Raw genomic sequence first — 18,577 nt, forward strand, 5'->3', positions numbered from 1 at the left:
AGTAAAAAACGCAGAAAACATAACGTTTTCAACATTGTTTTCGTATCGACGTAACTGAAAATCTTCACATTGGACGCATTACTCTCAGAAACGTTTACATTTATCGTCTGGCAACTAATGCAGCGTGATGACGTTTGCGGTCGCACCACTTTGTACGAAGTAGAAGCTTCTAAGTTGTTGCAGTCACCAAGAAAGAGGCACAGAAATTCAAGTTTTAGTTTTTGAAAATTCAGTTTTTGGCTGCTTTTGCAGCCTTGTAGTTGACCTAGGCCCTTAAGATTTTGCATGAACCGAACTCTGGCAGCCACATTACACGAGAAGAAACGAGAAGTGGTAATTCGTAGTAAAAACCGCAGAAAACATAACGTTTTCAACATTGTTTTCGTATCGACGTAACTGAAAATCTTCACATTGGACGCATTACTCTCAGAAACGTTTACATTTATCGTCTGGCAACTAATGCAGCGTGATGACGTTTGCGGTCGCACCACTCTGTACGAAGTAGAAGCTTCTGAGTTGTTGCAGTCACCAAGAAAGAGGCTCAGAAATTCACGTTTTAGTTTTTGAAAATTCAGTTTTTGGCTGCTTTTGCTGCCTTGTAGTTGACCTAGGACCTTAAGATTTTGCATGAACCGAACTCTGGCAGCCACATTACACGAGAAAAAGCGAGAAGTGGTAATTAGTAGTAAAAACCGTAGAAAACATAACGTTTTCAACATTGTTTTCGTATCGACGTAACTGAAAATCTTCACATTGGATGCATTACTCTCAGAAACGTTGACATTTATCGTCTGGCAACTAATGCAGCGTGATGACGTTTGCGGTCGCACCACTCTGTACGAAGTAGAAGCTTCTAAGTTGTTGCAGTCACCAAGAAAGAGGCACAGAAATTCAAGTTTTAGTTTTTGAAAATTCATTTTGGCTGCTTTTGCTGCCTTATAGTTGACCTAGGACCTTAAGATTTTGCATGAACCGAATTCTGGCAGCCACAGTACACGAGAAAAAGCGAGAAGTGGTAATTCGTAGTAAAAACCGCAGAAAACATAACGTTTTCAACATTGTTTTCGTATCGACGTAACTGAAGATCTTCACATTGGACGCATTACTCTCAGAAACGTTTACATTTATCGTCTGGCAACTAATGCAGCGTGATGACGTTTGCGGTCGCACCACTCTGTACGAAGTAGAAGCTTCTAAGTTGTTGCAGTCACCAAGAAAGAGGCACAGAAATTCAAGTTTTAGTTTTTGAAAATTCAGTTTTTGGCTGCTTTTGCTGCCTTGTAGTTGACCTAGGACCTTAAGATTTTGCATGAACCGAACTCTGGCAGCCACATTACACGAGAAAAAGCGAGAAGTGTTAATTCGTAGTAAAAACTGCAGAAAACATAACGTTTTCTACATTGTTTTCGTATCGACGTAACTGAAAATCTTCACATTGGACGCATTACTCTCAGAAACGTTTACATTTATCGTCTGGCAATTAATGCAACGTGATGACGTTTGCGGTCGCACCACTCTGTACGAAGTAGAAGCTTCTAAGTTGTTGCAGTCACCAAGAAAGAGGCACAGAAATTCAAGTTTTAGTTTTTGAAAATTCAGTTTTTGGCTGCTTTTGCTGCCTTGTAGTTGACCTAGGACCTTAAGATTTTGCATGAACCGAACTCTGGCAGCCACATTACACGAGAAAAAGCGAGAAGTGGTAAATCGTAGTAATAACCGCAGAAAACATAACGTTTTCAACATTGTTTTCGTATCGACGTAACTGAAAATCTTCACATTGGACGCATTACTCTCAGAAACGTTTACATTTATCGTCTGGCAACTAATGCAGCAAGATGACGTTTGCGGTCGCACCACTCTGTACGAAGTAGAAGCTTCTAAGTTGTTGCAGTCACCAAGAAAGAGGCTCAGAAATTCAAGTTTTAGTTTTTGAAAATTCAGTTTTTGGCTGCTTTTGCTGCCTTGTAGTTGACCTAGGAACTTAAGATTTTGCATGAATCGAACTCTGGCAGCCACATTACACGAGAAAAAGCGAGAAGTGGTAATTCGTAGTAAAAACCGCAGAAAACATAACGTTCTCTGCATTGTTTTCGTATCGACGTAACTGAAAATCTTCACATTGGACGCATTACTCTCAGAAACGTTTACATTTATCGTCTGGCAACTAATGCAGCGTGATGACGTTTGCGGTCGCACCACTCTGTACGAAGTAGAAGCTTCTAACTTGTTGCAGTCACCAAGAAAGAGGCACAGAAATTCAAGTTTTAGTTTTTGAAAATTCAGTTTTTGGCTGCTTTAGCTGCCTTGTAGTTGACCTAGGACCTTAAGATTTTGCATGAACCGAACTCTGGCAGCCACATTACACGAGAAAAAGCGAGAAGTGGTAATTCGTAGTAAAAACCGCAGAAAACATAACGTTTTCTACATTGTTTTCGTATCGATGTAACTGAAAATCTTCACATTGGACGCATTACTCTCAGAAACGTTTACATTTATCGTCTGGCAACTAATGCAGCGTGATGACGTTTGCGGTCGCTCCACTCTCTACGAAGTAGAAGCTTCTAAGTTGTTGCAGTCACCAAGAAAGAGGCACAGAAATTCAAGTTTTAGTTTTTGAAAATTCAGTTTTTGGCTGCTTTTGCTGCCTTGTAGTTGACCTAGGACCTTAAGATTTTGCATGAACCGAACTCTGGCAGCCACATTACACGAGAAAAAGCGAGAAGTGCTAATTCGTAGTAAAAACCGCAGAAAACATAACGTTTTCAACATTTGTTTTCGAAATGACGTAACTGAAAATCTTCACATTGGACGCATTACTCTCAGAAACGTTTACATTTATCGTCTGGCAACTACTGCAGCGTGATGACGTTTGCGGTCGCACCACTCTGTACGAAGTAGAAGCTTCTAAGTTGTTGCAGTCACCAAGAAAGGGGCACAGAAATTCAAGTTTTAGTTTTTGAAAATTCAGTTTTTGGCTGCTTTTGCTGCCTTGTAGTTGACCTAGGACCTTAAAATTTTGCATGAACCGAACTCTGGCAGCCACATTACACGAGAAAAAGCGAGAAGTGGTAATTCGTAGTAAAAACCGCAGAAAACATAACGTTTTCTACATTGTTTTCGTATCGGCGTAAATGAAAATCTTCACATTGGACGCATTACTCTCAGAAACGTTTACATTTATCGTCTGGCAACTAATGCAGCGTGATGACGTTTGCGGTCGCACCACTCTGTACGAAGTAGAAGCTTCTAAGTTGTTGCAGTCACCAAGAAAGAGGCACAGAAATTCAAGTTTTAGTTTTTGAAAATTCAGTTTTTCGCTGCTTTTGCTGCCTTGTAGTTGACCTAGGACCTTAAGATTTTGCATGAACCGAACTCTGGCAGCCACATTACACGAGAAAAAGCGAGAAGTGGTAATTCGTAGTAAAAACCGCAGAAAACATAACGTTTTCTACATTGTTTTCGTATCGACGTAACTGAAAATCTTCACATTGGACGCATTACTCTAAGAAACGTTTACATTTATCGTCTGGCAACTAATGCAGCGTGATGACGTTTGCGGTCGCACCACTCTGTACGAAGTAGAAGCTTCTAAGTTGTTGCAGTCACCAAGAAAGAGGCACAGAAATTCAAGTTTTAGTTTTTGAAAATTCAGTTTTTGGCTGCTTTTGCTGCCTTGTAGTTGACCTAGGACCTTAAGATTTTGCATGAACCGAACTCTGGCAGCCACATTACACGAGAAAAAGCGAGAAGTGCTAATTCGTAGTAAAAACCGCAGAAAACATAACGTTTTCAACATTTGTTTTCGAAATGACGTAACTGAAAATCTTCACATTGGACGCATTACTCTCAGAAACGTTTACATTTATCGGCTGGCAACTACTGCAGCGTGATGACGTTTGCGGTCGCACCACTCTGTACGAAGTAGAAGCTTCTAAGTTGTTGCAGTCACCAAGAAAGGGGCACAGAAATTCAAGTTTTAGTTTTTGAAAATTCAGTTTTTGGCTGCTTTTGCTGCCTTGTAGTTGACCTAGGACCTTAAGATTTTGCATGAACCGAACTCTGGCAGCCACATTACACGAGAAAAAGCGAGAAGTGGTAATTCGTAGTAAAAACCGCAGAAAACATAACGTTTTCAACATTTGTTTTCGAAATGACGTAACTGAAAATCTTCACATTGGACGCATTACTCTCAGAAACGTTTACATTTATCGTCTGGCAACTAATGCAGCGTGATGACGTTTGCGGTCGCACCACTCTGTACGAAGTAGAAGCTTCTAAGTTGTTGCAGTCACCAAGAAAGAGGCACAGAAATTCACATTTTAGTTTTTGAAAATTCACTTTTTGGCTGCTTTTGCTGCCTTGTAGTTGACCTAGGACCTTAAGATTTTGCATGAACCGAACTCTGGCAGCCACATTACACGAGAAAAAGCGAGAAGTGGTAATTCGTAGTAAAAACCGCAGAAAACATAACGTTTTCAACATTTGTTTTCGAAATGACGTAACTGAAAATCTTCACATTGGACGCATTACTCTCAGAAACGTTTACATTTATCGTCTGGCAACTAATGCAGCGTGATGACGTTTGCGGTCACACCACTCTGTACGAAGTAGAAGCTTCTAAGTTGTTGCAGTCACCAAGAAAGAGGCACAGAAATTCAAGTTTTAGTTTTTGAAAATTCAGTTTTTGGCTGCTTTTGCTGCCTTGTAGTTGACCTAGGACCTTACGATTTGCATGAACCGAACTCTGGCAGCCACATTACACGAGAAAAAGCGAGAAGTGGTAATTCGTAGTAAAAACCGCAGAAAACATAACGTTTTCTACATTGTTTTCGTGTCGACGTAACTGAAAATCTTCACATTGGACGCATTACTCTCAGAAACGTTTACATTTATCGTCTGGCAACTAATGCAGCGTGATGACGTTTGCGGTCGCACCACTCTGTACGAAGTAGAAGCTTCTAAGTTGTTGCAGTCACCAAGAAAGAGGCACAGAAATTCAAGTTTTAGTTTTTGAAAATTCAGTTTTTGGCTGCTTTTGCTGCCTTGTAGTTGACCTAGGACCTTAAGATTTTGCATGAACCGAACTCTGGCAGCCACATTACACGAGAAAAAGCGAGAAGTGGTAATTCGTAGTAAAAACCGCAGAAAACATAACGTTTTCTACATTGTTTTCGTATCGACGTAACTGAAAATCTTCACATTGGACGCATTACTCTCAGAAACGTTTACATTTATCGTCTGGCAACTAATGCAGCGTGATGACGTTTGCGGTCGCACCACTCTGTACGAAGTAGAATCTTCTAAGTTGTTGCAGTCACCAAGAAAGAGGCACAGAAATTCAAGTTTTAGTTTTTGAAAATTCAGTTTTTGGGTGCTTTTGCTACCTTGTAGTTGACCTAGGACCTTAAGATTTTGCAAGAACCGAACTCTGGCAGCCACATTACACGAGATAAAGCGAGAAGTGGTAATTCGTAGTAAAAACCGCATAAACATAACGTTTTCTACATTGTTTTCGAAATGACGTAACTGAAAATCTTCACATTGGACGCATTACTCTCAGAAACGTTTACATTTATCGTCTGGCAACTAATGCAGCGTGATGACGTTTGCGGTCGCACCACTCTGTACGAAGTAGAAGCTTCTAAGTTGTTGCAGTCACCAAGAAAGAGCCACAGAAATTCAAGCCTTAGTTTTTGAAAATTCAGTTTTTGGCTGCTTTTGCTGCCTTGTAGTTGACCTAGGACCTTAAGATTTTGCATGAACCGAACTCTGGCAGCCACATTACACGAGAAAAAGCGAGAAGTGGTAATTCGTAGTAAAAACAGCAAGAAAACATAACGTTTTCTACATTGCTTTCGTATCGACGTAACTGAAAATCTTCACATTGGACGCATTACCGTCAGAAACGTTTACATTTATCGTCTGGCAACTAATGCAGCGTGATGACGTTTGCGGTCGCACCACTCTGTACGAAGTAGAAGCTTCTAAGTTGTTGCAGTCAAGAAGAAAGAGGCACAGAAATTCAAGTTTTAGTTTTTGAAAATTCAGTTTTTGGCTGCTTTTGCTGCCTTGTAGTTGACCTAGGACCTTAAGATTTTGCATGAACCGAACTCTGGCAGCCACATTACACGAGAAAAAGCGAGAAGTGGTAATTCGTAGTAAAAACCGCAGAAAACATAACGTTTTCAACAATTGTTTTCGTATCGACGTAACTGAAAATCTTCACATTGGACGCATTACTCTCAGAAAAGTTTACATTTATCGTCTGGCAACTAATGCAGCGTGATGACGTTTGCGGTCGCACCACTCTGTACGAAGTAGAAGCTTCTAAGTTGTTGCAGTCACCAAGAAAGAGGCACAGAAATTCAAGTTTTAGTTTTTGAAAATTCAGTTTTTGGCTGCTTTTGCTGCCTTGTAGTTGACCTAGGACCTTAAGATTTTGCATGAACCGAACTCTGGCAGCCACATTACACGAGAAAAAGCGAGAAGTGGTAATGCGTAGTAAAAACCGCAGAAAACATAACGTTTTCTACATTGTTTTCGTATCGACGTAACTGAAAATCTTCACATTGGACGCATTTCTCTCAGAAACGTTTACATTTATCGTCTGGCAACTAATGCAGCGTGATGACGTTTGTGGTCGCACCACTCTGTACGAAGTAGAAGCTTCTAAGTTGTTGCAGTCACCAAGAAAGAGGCACAGAAATTCAAGTTTTAGTTTTTGAAAATTCAGTTTTTGGCTGCTTTTACTGCCTTGTAGTTGACCTAGGACCTTCAGATTTTGCATGATCCGAACTCTGGCAGCCACATTACACGAGAAAAAGCGAGAAGTGGTAATTCGTAGTAAAAACCGCAGAAAACATAACGTTTTCTACATTGTTTTCGTATCGGCGTAAATGAAAATCTTCACATTGGACGCATTACTCTCAGAAACGTTTACATTTATCGTCTGGCAACTAATGCAGCGTGATGACGTTTGCGGTCGCACCACTCTGTACGAAGTAGAAGCTTCTAAGTTGTTGCAGTCACCAAGAAAGAGGCACAGAAATTCAAGTTTTAGTTTTTGAAAATTCAGTTTTTGGCTGCTTTTGCTGCCTTGTAGTTGACCTAGGACCTTAAGATTTTGCATGAACCGAACTCTGGCAGCCACATTACACGAGAAAAAGCGAGAAGTGGTAATTCGTAGTAAAAACCGCAGAAAACATAACGTTTTCTACATTGTTTTCGTATCGACGTAACTGAAAATCTTCACATTGGACGCATTACTCTAAGAAACGTTTACATTTATCGTCTGGCAACTAATGCAGCGTGATGACGTTTGCGGTCGCACCACTCTGTACGAAGTAGAAGCTTCTAAGTTGTTGCAGTCACCAAGAAAGAGGCACAGAAATTCAAGTTTTAGTTTTTGAAAATTCAGTTTTTGGCTGCTTTTGCTGCCTTGTAGTTGACCTAGGACCTTAAGATTTTGCATGAACCGAACTCTGGCAGCCACATTACACGAGAAAAAGCGAGAAGTGCTAATTCGTAGTAAAAACCGCAGAAAACATAACGTTTTCAACATTTGTTTTCGAAATGACGTAACTGAAAATCTTCACATTGGACGCATTACTCTCAGAAACGTTTACATTTATCGGCTGGCAACTACTGCAGCGTGATGACGTTTGCGGTCGCACCACTCTGTACGAAGTAGAAGCTTCTAAGTTGTTGCAGTCACCAAGAAAGGGGCACAGAAATTCAAGTTTTAGTTTTTGAAAATTCAGTTTTTGGCTGCTTTTGCTGCCTTGTAGTTGACCTAGGACCTTAAGATTTTGCATGAACCGAACTCTGGCAGCCACATTACACGAGAAAAAGCGAGAAGTGGTAATTCGTAGTAAAAACCGCAGAAAACATAACGTTTTCAACATTTGTTTTCGAAATGACGTAACTGAAAATCTTCACATTGGACGCATTACTCTCAGAAACGTTTACATTTATCGTCTGGCAACTAATGCAGCGTGATGACGTTTGCGGTCGCACCACTCTGTACGAAGTAGAAGCTTCTAAGTTGTTGCAGTCACCAAGAAAGAGGCACAGAAATTCAAGTTTTAGTTTTTGAAAATTCAGTTTTTGGTTGCTTTTGCTGCCTTGTAGTTGACCTAGGACCTTAAGATTTTGCATGAACCGAACTCTGGCAGCCACATTACACGAGAAAAAGCGAGAAGTGGTAATTCGTAGTAAAAACCGCAGAAAACATAACGTTTTCAACATTTGTTTTCGAAATGACGTAACTGAAAATCTTCACATTGGACGCATTACTCTCAGAAACGTTTACATTTATCGTCTGGCAACTAATGCAGCGTGATGACGTTTGCGGTCACACCACTCTGTACGAAGTAGAAGCTTCTAAGTTGTTGCAGTCACCAAGAAAGAGGCACAGAAATTCAAGTTTTAGTTTTTGAAAATTCAGTTTTTGGCTGCTTTTGCTGCCTTGTAGTTGACCTAGGACCTTACGATTTGCATGAACCGAACTCTGGCAGCCACATTACACGAGAAAAAGCGAGAAGTGGTAATTCGTAGTAAAAACCGCAGAAAACATAACGTTTTCTACATTGTTTTCGTGTCGACGTAACTGAAAATCTTCACATTGGACGCATTACTCTCAGAAACGTTTACATTTATCGTCTGGCAACTAATGCAGCGTGATGACGTTTGCGGTCGCACCACTCTGTACGAAGTAGAAGCTTCTAAGTTGTTGCAGTCACCAAGAAAGAGGCACAGAAATTCAAGTTTTAGTTTTTGAAAATTCAGTTTTTGGCTGCTTTTGCTGCCTTGTAGTTGACCTAGGACCTTAAGATTTTGCATGAACCGAACTCTGGCAGCCACATTACACGAGAAAAAGCGAGAAGTGGTAATTCGTAGTAAAAACCGCAGAAAACATAACGTTTTCTACATTGTTTTCGTATCGACGTAACTGAAAATCTTCACATTGGACGCATTACTCTCAGAAACGTTTACATTTATCGTCTGGCAACTAATGCAGCGTGATGACGTTTGCGGTCGCACCACTCTGTACGAAGTAGAATCTTCTAAGTTGTTGCAGTCACCAAGAAAGAGGCACAGAAATTCAAGTTTTAGTTTTTGAAAATTCAGTTTTTGGCTGCTTTGGCTGCCTTGTAGTTGACCTAGGACCTTAAGATTTTGCAAGAACCGAACTCTGGCAGCCACATTACACGAGATAAAGCGAGAAGTGGTAATTCGTAGTAAAAACCGCATAAACATAACGTTTTCTACATTGTTTTCGAAATGACGTAACTGAAAATCTTCACATTGGACGCATTACTCTCAGAAACGTTTACATTTATCGTCTGGCAACTAATGCAGCGTGATGACGTTTGCGGTCGCACCACTCTGTACGAAGTAGAAGCTTCTAAGTTGTTGCAGTCACCAAGAAAGAGGCACAGAAATCCAAGCCTTAGTTTTTGAAAATTCAGTTTTTGGCTGCTTTTGCTGCCTTGTAGTTGACCTAGGACCTTAAGATTTTGCATGAACCGAACTCTGGCAGCCACATTACACGAGAAAAAGCGAGAAGTGGTAATTCGTAGTAAAAACCGCAGAAAACATAACGTTTTCTACATTGCTTTCGTATCGACGTAACTGAAAATCTTCACATTGGACGCATTACCGTCAGAAACGTTTACATTTATCGTCTGGCAACTAATGCAGCGTGATGACGTTTGCGGTCGCACCACTCTGTACGAAGTAGAAGCTTCTAAGTTGTTGCAGTCAAGAAGAAAGAGGCACAGAAATTCAAGTTTTAGTTTTTGAAAATTCAGTTTTTGGCTGCTTTTGCTGCCTTGTAGTTGACCTAGGACCTTAAGATTTTGCATGAACCGAACTCTGGCAGCCACATTACACGAGAAAAAGCGAGAAGTGGTAATTCGTAGTAAAAACCGCAGAAAACATAACGTTTTCAACAATTGTTTTCGTATCGACGTAACTGAAAATCTTCACATTGGACGCATTACTCTCAGAAAAGTTTACATTTATCGTCTGGCAACTAATGCAGCGTGATGACGTTTGCGGTCGCACCACTCTGTACGAAGTAGAAGCTTCTAAGTTGTTGCAGTCACCAAGAAAGAGGCACAGAAATTCAAGTTTTAGTTTTTGAAAATTCAGTTTTTGGCTGCTTTTGCTGCCTTGTAGTTGACCTAGGACCTTAAGATTTTGCATGAACCGAACTCTGGCAGCCACATTACACGAGAAAAAGCGAGAAGTGGTAATGCGTAGTAAAAACCGCAGAAAACATAACGTTTTCTACATTGTTTTCGTATCGACGTAACTGAAAATCTTCACATTGGACGCATTTCTCTCAGAAATGTTTACATTTATCGTCTGGCAACTAATGCAGCGTGATGACGTTTGTGGTCGCACCACTCTGTACGAAGTAGAAGCTTCTAAGTTGTTGCAGTCACCAAGAAAGAGGCACAGAAATTCAAGTTTTAGTTTTTGAAAATTCAGTTTTTGGCTGCTTTTACTGCCTTGTAGTTGACCTAGGACCTTCAGATTTTGCATGAACCGAACTCTGGCAGCCGCATTACACGAGAAAAAGCGAGAAGTGGTAATTCGTAGTAAAAACCGCAGAAAACATAACGTTTTCTACATTGTTTTCGTATCGGCGTAAATGAAAATCTTCACATTGGACGCATTACTCTCAGAAACGTTTACATTTATCGTCTGGCAACTAATGCAGCGTGATGACGTTTGCGGTCGCACCACTCTGTACGAAGTAGAAGCTTCTAAGTTGTTGCAGTCACCAAGAAAGAGGCACAGAAATTCAAGTTTTAGTTTTTGAAAATTCAGTTTTTGGCTGCTTTTGCTGCCTTGTAGTTGACCTAGGACCTTAAGATTTTGCATGAACCGAACTCTGGCAGCCACATTACACGAGAAAAAGCGAGAAGTGGTAATTCGTAGTAAAAACCGCAGAAAACATAACGTTTTCTACATTGTTTTCGTATCGACGTAACTGAAAATCTTCACATTGGACGCATTACTCTCAGAAACGTTTACATTTATCGTCTGGCAACTAATGCAGCGTGATGACGTTTGCGGTCGCACCACTCTGTGCGAAGTAGAAGCTTCTAAGTTGTTGCAGTCACCAAGAAAGAGGCACAGAAATTCAAGTTTTAGTTTTTGAAAATTCAGTTTTTGGCTGCTTTTGCTGCCTTGTAGTTGACCTAGGACCTTAAGATTTTGCATGAACCGAACTCTGGGAGCCACATTACACGAGAAAAAGCGAGAAGTGGTAATTCGTAGTAAAAACCGCAGAAAACATAACGTTTTCTACATTGTTTTCGTATCGACGTAACTGAAAATCTTCACATTGAACGCATTACTCTCAGAAACGTTTACATTTATCGTCTGGCAACTAATGCAGCGTGACGACGTTTGCGGTCGCACCACTCTGTACGAAGTAGAAGCTTCTAGGTTGTTGCAGTCACCAAGAAAGAGGCACAGAAATTCAAGTTTTAGTTTTTGAAAATTCAGTTTTTGGCTGCTTTTGCTGCCTTGTAGTTGACCTAGGACCTTAAGATTTTGCATGAACCGAACTCTGCCAGCCACATTTCACGAGAAAAAGCGAGAAGTGGTAATTCGTAGTAAAAACCGCAGAAAACATAACGTTTTCAACATTTGTTTTCGAAATGACGTAACTGAAAATCTTCACATTGCACGCATTACTCTTAGAAACGTTTACATTTATCGTCTGGCAACTACTGCAGCGTGATGACGTTTGCGGTCGCACCACTCTGTACGAAGTAGAAGCTTCTAAGTTGTTGCAATCACCAAGAAAGGGGCACAGAAATTCAAGTTTTAGTTTTTGAAATTTCAGTTTTTGGCTGCTTTTGCTGCCTTGTAGTTGACCTAGGACCTTAAGATTTTGCATGAACCGAACCCTGGCAGCCACATTACACGAGAAAAAGCGAGAAGTGGTAATTCGTAGTAAAAACCGCAGAAAACATAACGTTTTCAAAATTTGTTTTCGAAATGGCGTAACTGAAAATCTTCACATTGGACGCATTACTCTCAGAAACGTTTACATTTATCGTCTGGCAACTAATGCAGCGTGATGACGTTTGCGGTCGCACCACTCTGTACAAAGTAGAAGCTTCTAAGTTGTTGCAGTCACCAAGAAAGAGGCACAGAAATTCAAGTTTTACTTTTTGAAAATTCAGTTTTTGGCTGCTTTTGCTGCCTTGTAGTTGACCTAGGACCTTAAGATTTTGCGTGAACCGAACTCTGGCAGCCACATTACACGAGAAAAGGCGAGAAGTGGTAATTCGTAGTAAAAACCGCAGAAAACATAACGTTTTCAACATTTGTTTTCGTATCGACGTAACTGAAAATCTTCACATTGGACGCATTACTCTCAGAAACGTTTACATTTATCGTCTGGCAACTAATGCAGCGTGATGACGTTTGCGGTCGCACCACTCTGTACGAAGTAGAAGCTTCTAAGTTGTTGCAGTCACCAAGAAAGAGGCACAGAAATTCAAGTTTTAGTTTTTGAAAATTCAGTTTTTGGCTGCTTTTGCTGCCTTGTAGTTGACCTAGGACCTTAAGATTTTGCATGAGCCGAACTCTGGCAGCCACATTACACGAGAAAAAGCGAGAAGTGGTAATTCGTAGTAAAAACCGCAGAAAACGTAACGTTTTCTACATTGTTTTCGTGTCGACGTAACTGAAAATCTTCACATTGGACGCATTACTCTCAGAAACGTTTACATTTATCGTCTGGCAACTAATGCAGCGTGATGATGTTTGCGGTCGCACCACTCTGTACGAAGTAGAAGCTTCTAAGTTGTTGCAGTCACCAAGAAAGAGGCACAGAAATTCAAGTTTTAGTATTTGAAAATTCAGTTTTTGGTTGCTTTTGCTGCCTTGTAGTTGACCTAGGACCTTAAGATTTTGCATGAACCGAACTCTGGCAGCCACATTACACGAGAAAAAGCGAGAAGTGGTAATTCGTAGTAAAAACCGCAGAAAACATAACGTTTTCAACATTTGTTTTCGAAATGACGTAACTGAAAATCTTCACATTGGACGCATTACTCTCAGAAACGTTTACATTTATCGTCTGCCAACTAATGCAGCGTGATGACGTTTGCGGTCGCACCACTCTGTACGAAGTAGAAGCTTCTAAGTTGTTGCAGTCACCAAGAAAGAGGCACAGAAATTCAAGTTTTAGTTTTTCATAAGTCAGTTTTTGGCTGCTGTTGCTGCCTTGTAGTTGACCTAGGACCTTAAGATTTTGCATGAACCGAACTCTGGCAGCCACATTACACGAGAAAAAGCGATAAGTGGTAATTCGTAGTAAAAACCGCAGAAAACATAACGTTTTCTACATTGTTTTCGTATCGACGTAACTGAAAATCTTCACATTGGACGCATTACTCTCAGAAACGTTTACATTTATCGTCTGGCAAGTAATGCAGCGTGATGACGTTTCCGGTCGCACCACTCTGTACGAAGTAGAAGCTTCTAAGTTGTTGCAGTCACCAAGAAAGAGGCACAGAAATTCAAGTTTTAGTTTTTGAAAATTCAGTTTTTGGCTGCTTTTGCTGCCTTGTAGTTGACCTAGGACCTTAAGATTTTGCATGAACCGAACTCTGGCAGCCAGATTACACGAGAAAAAGCGAGAAGTGGTAATTCGTAGTAAAAACCGCAGAAAACATAACGTTTTCTACATTGTTTTCGTATCGACGTAAGTGAAAATCTTCACATTGGACGCATTACTCTCAGAAACGTTTACATTTATCGTCTGGCAACTAATGCAGCGTGATGACGTTTGCGGTCGCACCACTCTGTACGAAGTAGAAGCTTCTAAGTTGTTGCAGTCACCAAGAAAGAGGCACAGAAATTCAAGTTTTAGTTTTTGAAAATTCAGTTTTTGGCTGCTTTTGCTGCCGTGTAGTTGACCTAGGACCTTAAGATTTTGCATGAACCGAACTCTGGCAGCCACATTATACGAGAAAAAGCGAGAAGTGGTAATTCATAGTAAAAACCGCAGTAAACATAGCGTTTTCTACATTGTTTCGTATCGACGTAACTGAAAATCTTTTACATTGGACGCATTACTCTCAGAAACGTTTACATTTATCGTCTGGCAACTAATGCAGCGTGATGACGTTTGCGGTCGCACCACTCTCTACGAAGTAGAAGCTTCTAAGTTGTTGCAGTCACCAAGAAAGAGGCACAGAAATTCAAGTTTTAGTTTTTGAAATTTCAGTTTTTGGCTGCTTTTGCTGCCTTGTAGTTGACCTAGGACCTTTTTTGCATGAACCGAACTCTGGCAGCCACATTACACGAGAAAAAGCGAGAAGTGGTAATTCGTAGTAAAAACCGCAGAAAACATAACGTTTTCTACATTGTTTTCGTATCGACGTAACTGAAAATCTTCACATTGGACGCATTACTCTCAGAAACGTTTACATTTATCGTCTGGCAACTAATGCAGCGTGATGACGTTTGCGGTCGCACCACTCTGTACGAAGTAGAAGCTTCTAAGTTGTTGCAGTCACCAAGAAAGAGGCACAGAAATTCAAGTTTTAGTTTTTGAAAATTCAGTTTTTGGCTGCGTTTGCTGCCTTGTAGTTGACCTAGGACCTTAAGATTTTGCATGAACCGAACTCTGGCAGCCACATTACACGAGAAAAAGCGAGAAGTGGTAATTCGTAGTAAAAAACGCAGAAAACATAACGTTTTCTACATTGTTTTCGTATCGACGTAACTGAAAATCTTCACATTGGACGCATTACTCTCAGAAACGTTTACATTTATCGTCTGGCAACTAACGCAGCGTGATGACGTTTGCGGTCGCACCACTCTGTACGGAGTAGAAGCTTGTAAGTTGTTGCAGTCACCAAGAAAGAGGCACAGAAATTCAAGTTTTAGTTTTTGAAAATTCAGTTTTTGGCTGCTTTTGCTGCCTTGTAGTTGACCTAGGACCTTAAGATTTTGCATGAACCGAACTCTGGCAGCCGCATTACACGAGAAAAAGCGAGAAGTGGTAATTCGTAGTAAAAACCGCAGAAAACATAACGTTTTCTACTTTGTTTTCGTATCGACGTAACAGAAAATCTTCACATTGGACGCATTACTCTCAGAAACGTTTACATTTATCGTCTGGCAACTAATGCAGCGTGATGACGTTTGCGGTCGCACCACTCTGTACGAAGTAGAAGCTTCTACGTTGTTGCAGTCACCAAGAAAGGGGCACAGAAATTCAAGTTTTAGTTTTTGAAAATTCAGTTTTTGGGTGCTTTTGCTACCTTGTAGTTGACCTAGGACCTTAAGATTTTGCATGAACCGAACTCTGGCAGCCGCATTACACGAGAAAAAGCGAGAAGTGGTAATTCGTAGTAAAAACCGCAGAAAACATAACGTTTTCTACACTGTTTTCGTATCGACGTAACTGAAAATCTTCACATTGGACGCATTACTCTCAGAAACGTTTACATTTATCGTCTGGCAACTAATGCAGCGTGATGACGTTTGCGGTCGCACCACTCTGTACGAAGTAGAAGCTTCTAAGTTGTTGCAGTCACCAAGAAAGAGGCACAGAAATTCAAGTTTTAGTTCTTGAAAATTCAGTTTTTGGCTGCTTTTGCTGCCTTGTAGTTGACCTGGGACCTTAAGATTTTGCATGAACCGAACTCTGGCAGCCACATTACACGAGAAAAAGCGAGAAGTTGTAATTCGTAGTAAAAACCGCAGAAAACATAACGTTTTCAACATTTGTTTTCGAAATGACGTAACTGAAAATCTTCACATTGGACGCATTACTCTCAGAAACGTTTACATTTATCATCTGGCAACTAATGCAGCGTGATGACGTTTGCGGTCGCACCACTCTGTACGAAGTAGAAGCTTCTAAGTTGTTGCAGTCACCAAGAAAGAGGCACAGAAATTCAAGTTTTAGTTTTTGAAAATTCAGTTTTTGGCTGCTTTTGCTGCCTTGTAGTTCACCTAGGACCTTAAGATTTTGCATGAACCGAACTCTGGCAGCCACATTACACGAGAAAAAGCGAGAAGTGGTAATTCGTAGTAAAAACCGCAAAAAACATAACGTTTTCAACATTTGTTTTCGAAATGACGTAACTGAAAATCTTCACATTGGACGCATTACTCTCAGAAACGTTTACATTTATCGTCTGGCAACTAATGCCGCGTGATGACGTTTGCGGTCGCACCACTCTGTACGAAGTAGAAGCTTCTAAGTTGTTGCAGTCACCAAGAAAGAGGCACAGAAATACAAGTTTTAGTTTTTGAAAATTCAGTTTTTAGCTGCTTTTGCTGCCTTGTAGTTGACCTAGGACCTTAAAATTTTGCATGAACCGAACTCTGGCAGCCACATTACACGAAGAAGTGGTAATTCGTAGTAAAAACCGCAGAAAACATAACGTTTTCAACATTTGTTTTCGAATGACGTAACTGAAAATCTTCACATTGGACGCATTACTCTCAGAAACGTTTACATTTATCGTCTGGCAACTAACACGACGCGTGGGTGGTCTGGGTGCCTATATTCGCTCTGATCTGAGACCTACTATACTATGCACATCGGATGCAAAGGGCGAAGGAGAAGCAGAGTTCTTGTTTTTCGAAATAAATACATCAAATCAGAAACTGCTAATTGGAGTAATCTATAAACCTCCAAACGTCGGTGCTATGTCCTCCTTTCAGTCTGCCCTGTCCTCGCTCGTGACACTGTATGAACACATAATCATTATGGGCGACACAAACATCGACTTACAGTTAAAATCTCCCTCTGCAGAAAAACTTAGGAGACTGTTCCACTCCAATGATATGAGTTTAACACCACTGGACCCAACTCATCACACGCCACACAGCCATACACTCATAGATATAATAGCAACAAAGCGACCAGATAAAATAATTCGCGCCAATCAGACATCCGCTCCAGGACTCTCTGCTCATGACGTGATTTTCTTAAATTACTCAGTACATACTACCAAAGAAAAATCTCACCTGGTAACCTACAGAAACCTAAAAAATGTTAACCATGACGCTCTTCAAAAGGATTGCTCAGACATCCCTTGGCATGATATAAGCAATGAACCGACTTTAGACGGAAAAATTCGGGAATTATATCGCAAAATTATTGCATTGTATGATAAACATGCTCCTCAACGCACTGTCAAGGTAAAGAGAGCTCCCGCTCCGTGGCTCACCACTGCATTACGCCAGTTAATGAATGAACGTGATGCTGCACATAGGGCCTTCAAGCGTAACCTAACTCCCGACGCGTACGAAGCTTATAGGAAACTCCGAAATAGAACCAATCAAAGCGTGAGGAATGCCAAAATCAGACATGCCTGCTCTGTCGTATGCGGCATATCAAAACCTGCTGCACTGTGGAAAAAGCTGCGCAGTTTCGGTATAGGGAAGCGAAGATCTGACGCTGTTTATCAAGCGTCTGCAGAAGAATTAAACGATCTCTTCTCAACAGCCGTAAACTGCCACGCAGCGACAAATTATCAGCCCCAAGATATCAATCTCTCGAGAGACAAGTTTTTCCTAAAACATGTCACTACCGGCACAGTACACAAGGCAATTATGAGAATCTCTTCCGAGGCAGTAGGAAATGATGGAGTGAGCATTGGCATGATTAAGAACGTCGTAAACACTATTACTCCAGTTATCACAGACATCTTCAACCTGTCTCTTGTCAGTAGTACATATCCTACTGAGTGGAAGCAAAGCTTAATTCAACCTATACCCAAGACTGACAACCCTAAGTCGCCAGGTGACTACAGGCCGATCAGCATACTACCTGCAATATCTAAAGCCCTAGAATACATCGTCCATGAACAGCTGACAGATTACCTCAAAACTCATAACATCCACGACAAATATCAGTCAGGCTTTCGAAAGCACCATAGTACAGCAACTGCATTAATCAAAGTAACTGATGACATTAAACATGCTATGGACAGACGTGAAGCTACCATCCTAACACTGCTTGACTTTAGCAAGGCTTTTGATACAGTTGACTTTGATATATTACTAATTAAAATGAAGCAGCTGAATTTCTCAAACAGCGCAATACACTGGTTCGACAGCTACCTCAAAAACAGAAGTCAACAAGTCATTTGTGGGTCGGAAAAGTCATCATGGAAAAACGTGCGCTCTGGACTTCCCCAAGGCTCCGTCCTTGGTCCATTACTCTTCTCACTGTACATTAATGATATTTCTTCAGTGATTCACTCCTGCAACTACCATCTATATGCCGACGACATCCAACTGTACATAAGTGCAAGCCCCAAGAACATTGCTGACGCAGTAGCGAGAATGAACGCAGATCTTTGCTCTGTTTCTCGGTGGGCACAGAACCTAGGTCTGAAACTAAACCCCAAGAAATCCCAGGTCATACTTATATCTCATCCAAAGTTAATCAGTCGGTACTTTCGCGAAACAGTCCCTCAAATACTCCTCAATGGTACCCAACTATCATACCAAAAAACAGTAAAAGACCTTGGAATAATCTTGGATGAACACCTAAACTGGGAAGAACAAACAG

The sequence above is a fragment of the Schistocerca serialis genome, unplaced genomic scaffold, assembly GCF_023864345.2.
Source record: "Schistocerca serialis cubense isolate TAMUIC-IGC-003099 unplaced genomic scaffold, iqSchSeri2.2 HiC_scaffold_1351, whole genome shotgun sequence".
Lineage (NCBI taxonomy): Eukaryota > Metazoa > Arthropoda > Insecta > Orthoptera > Acrididae > Schistocerca > Schistocerca serialis.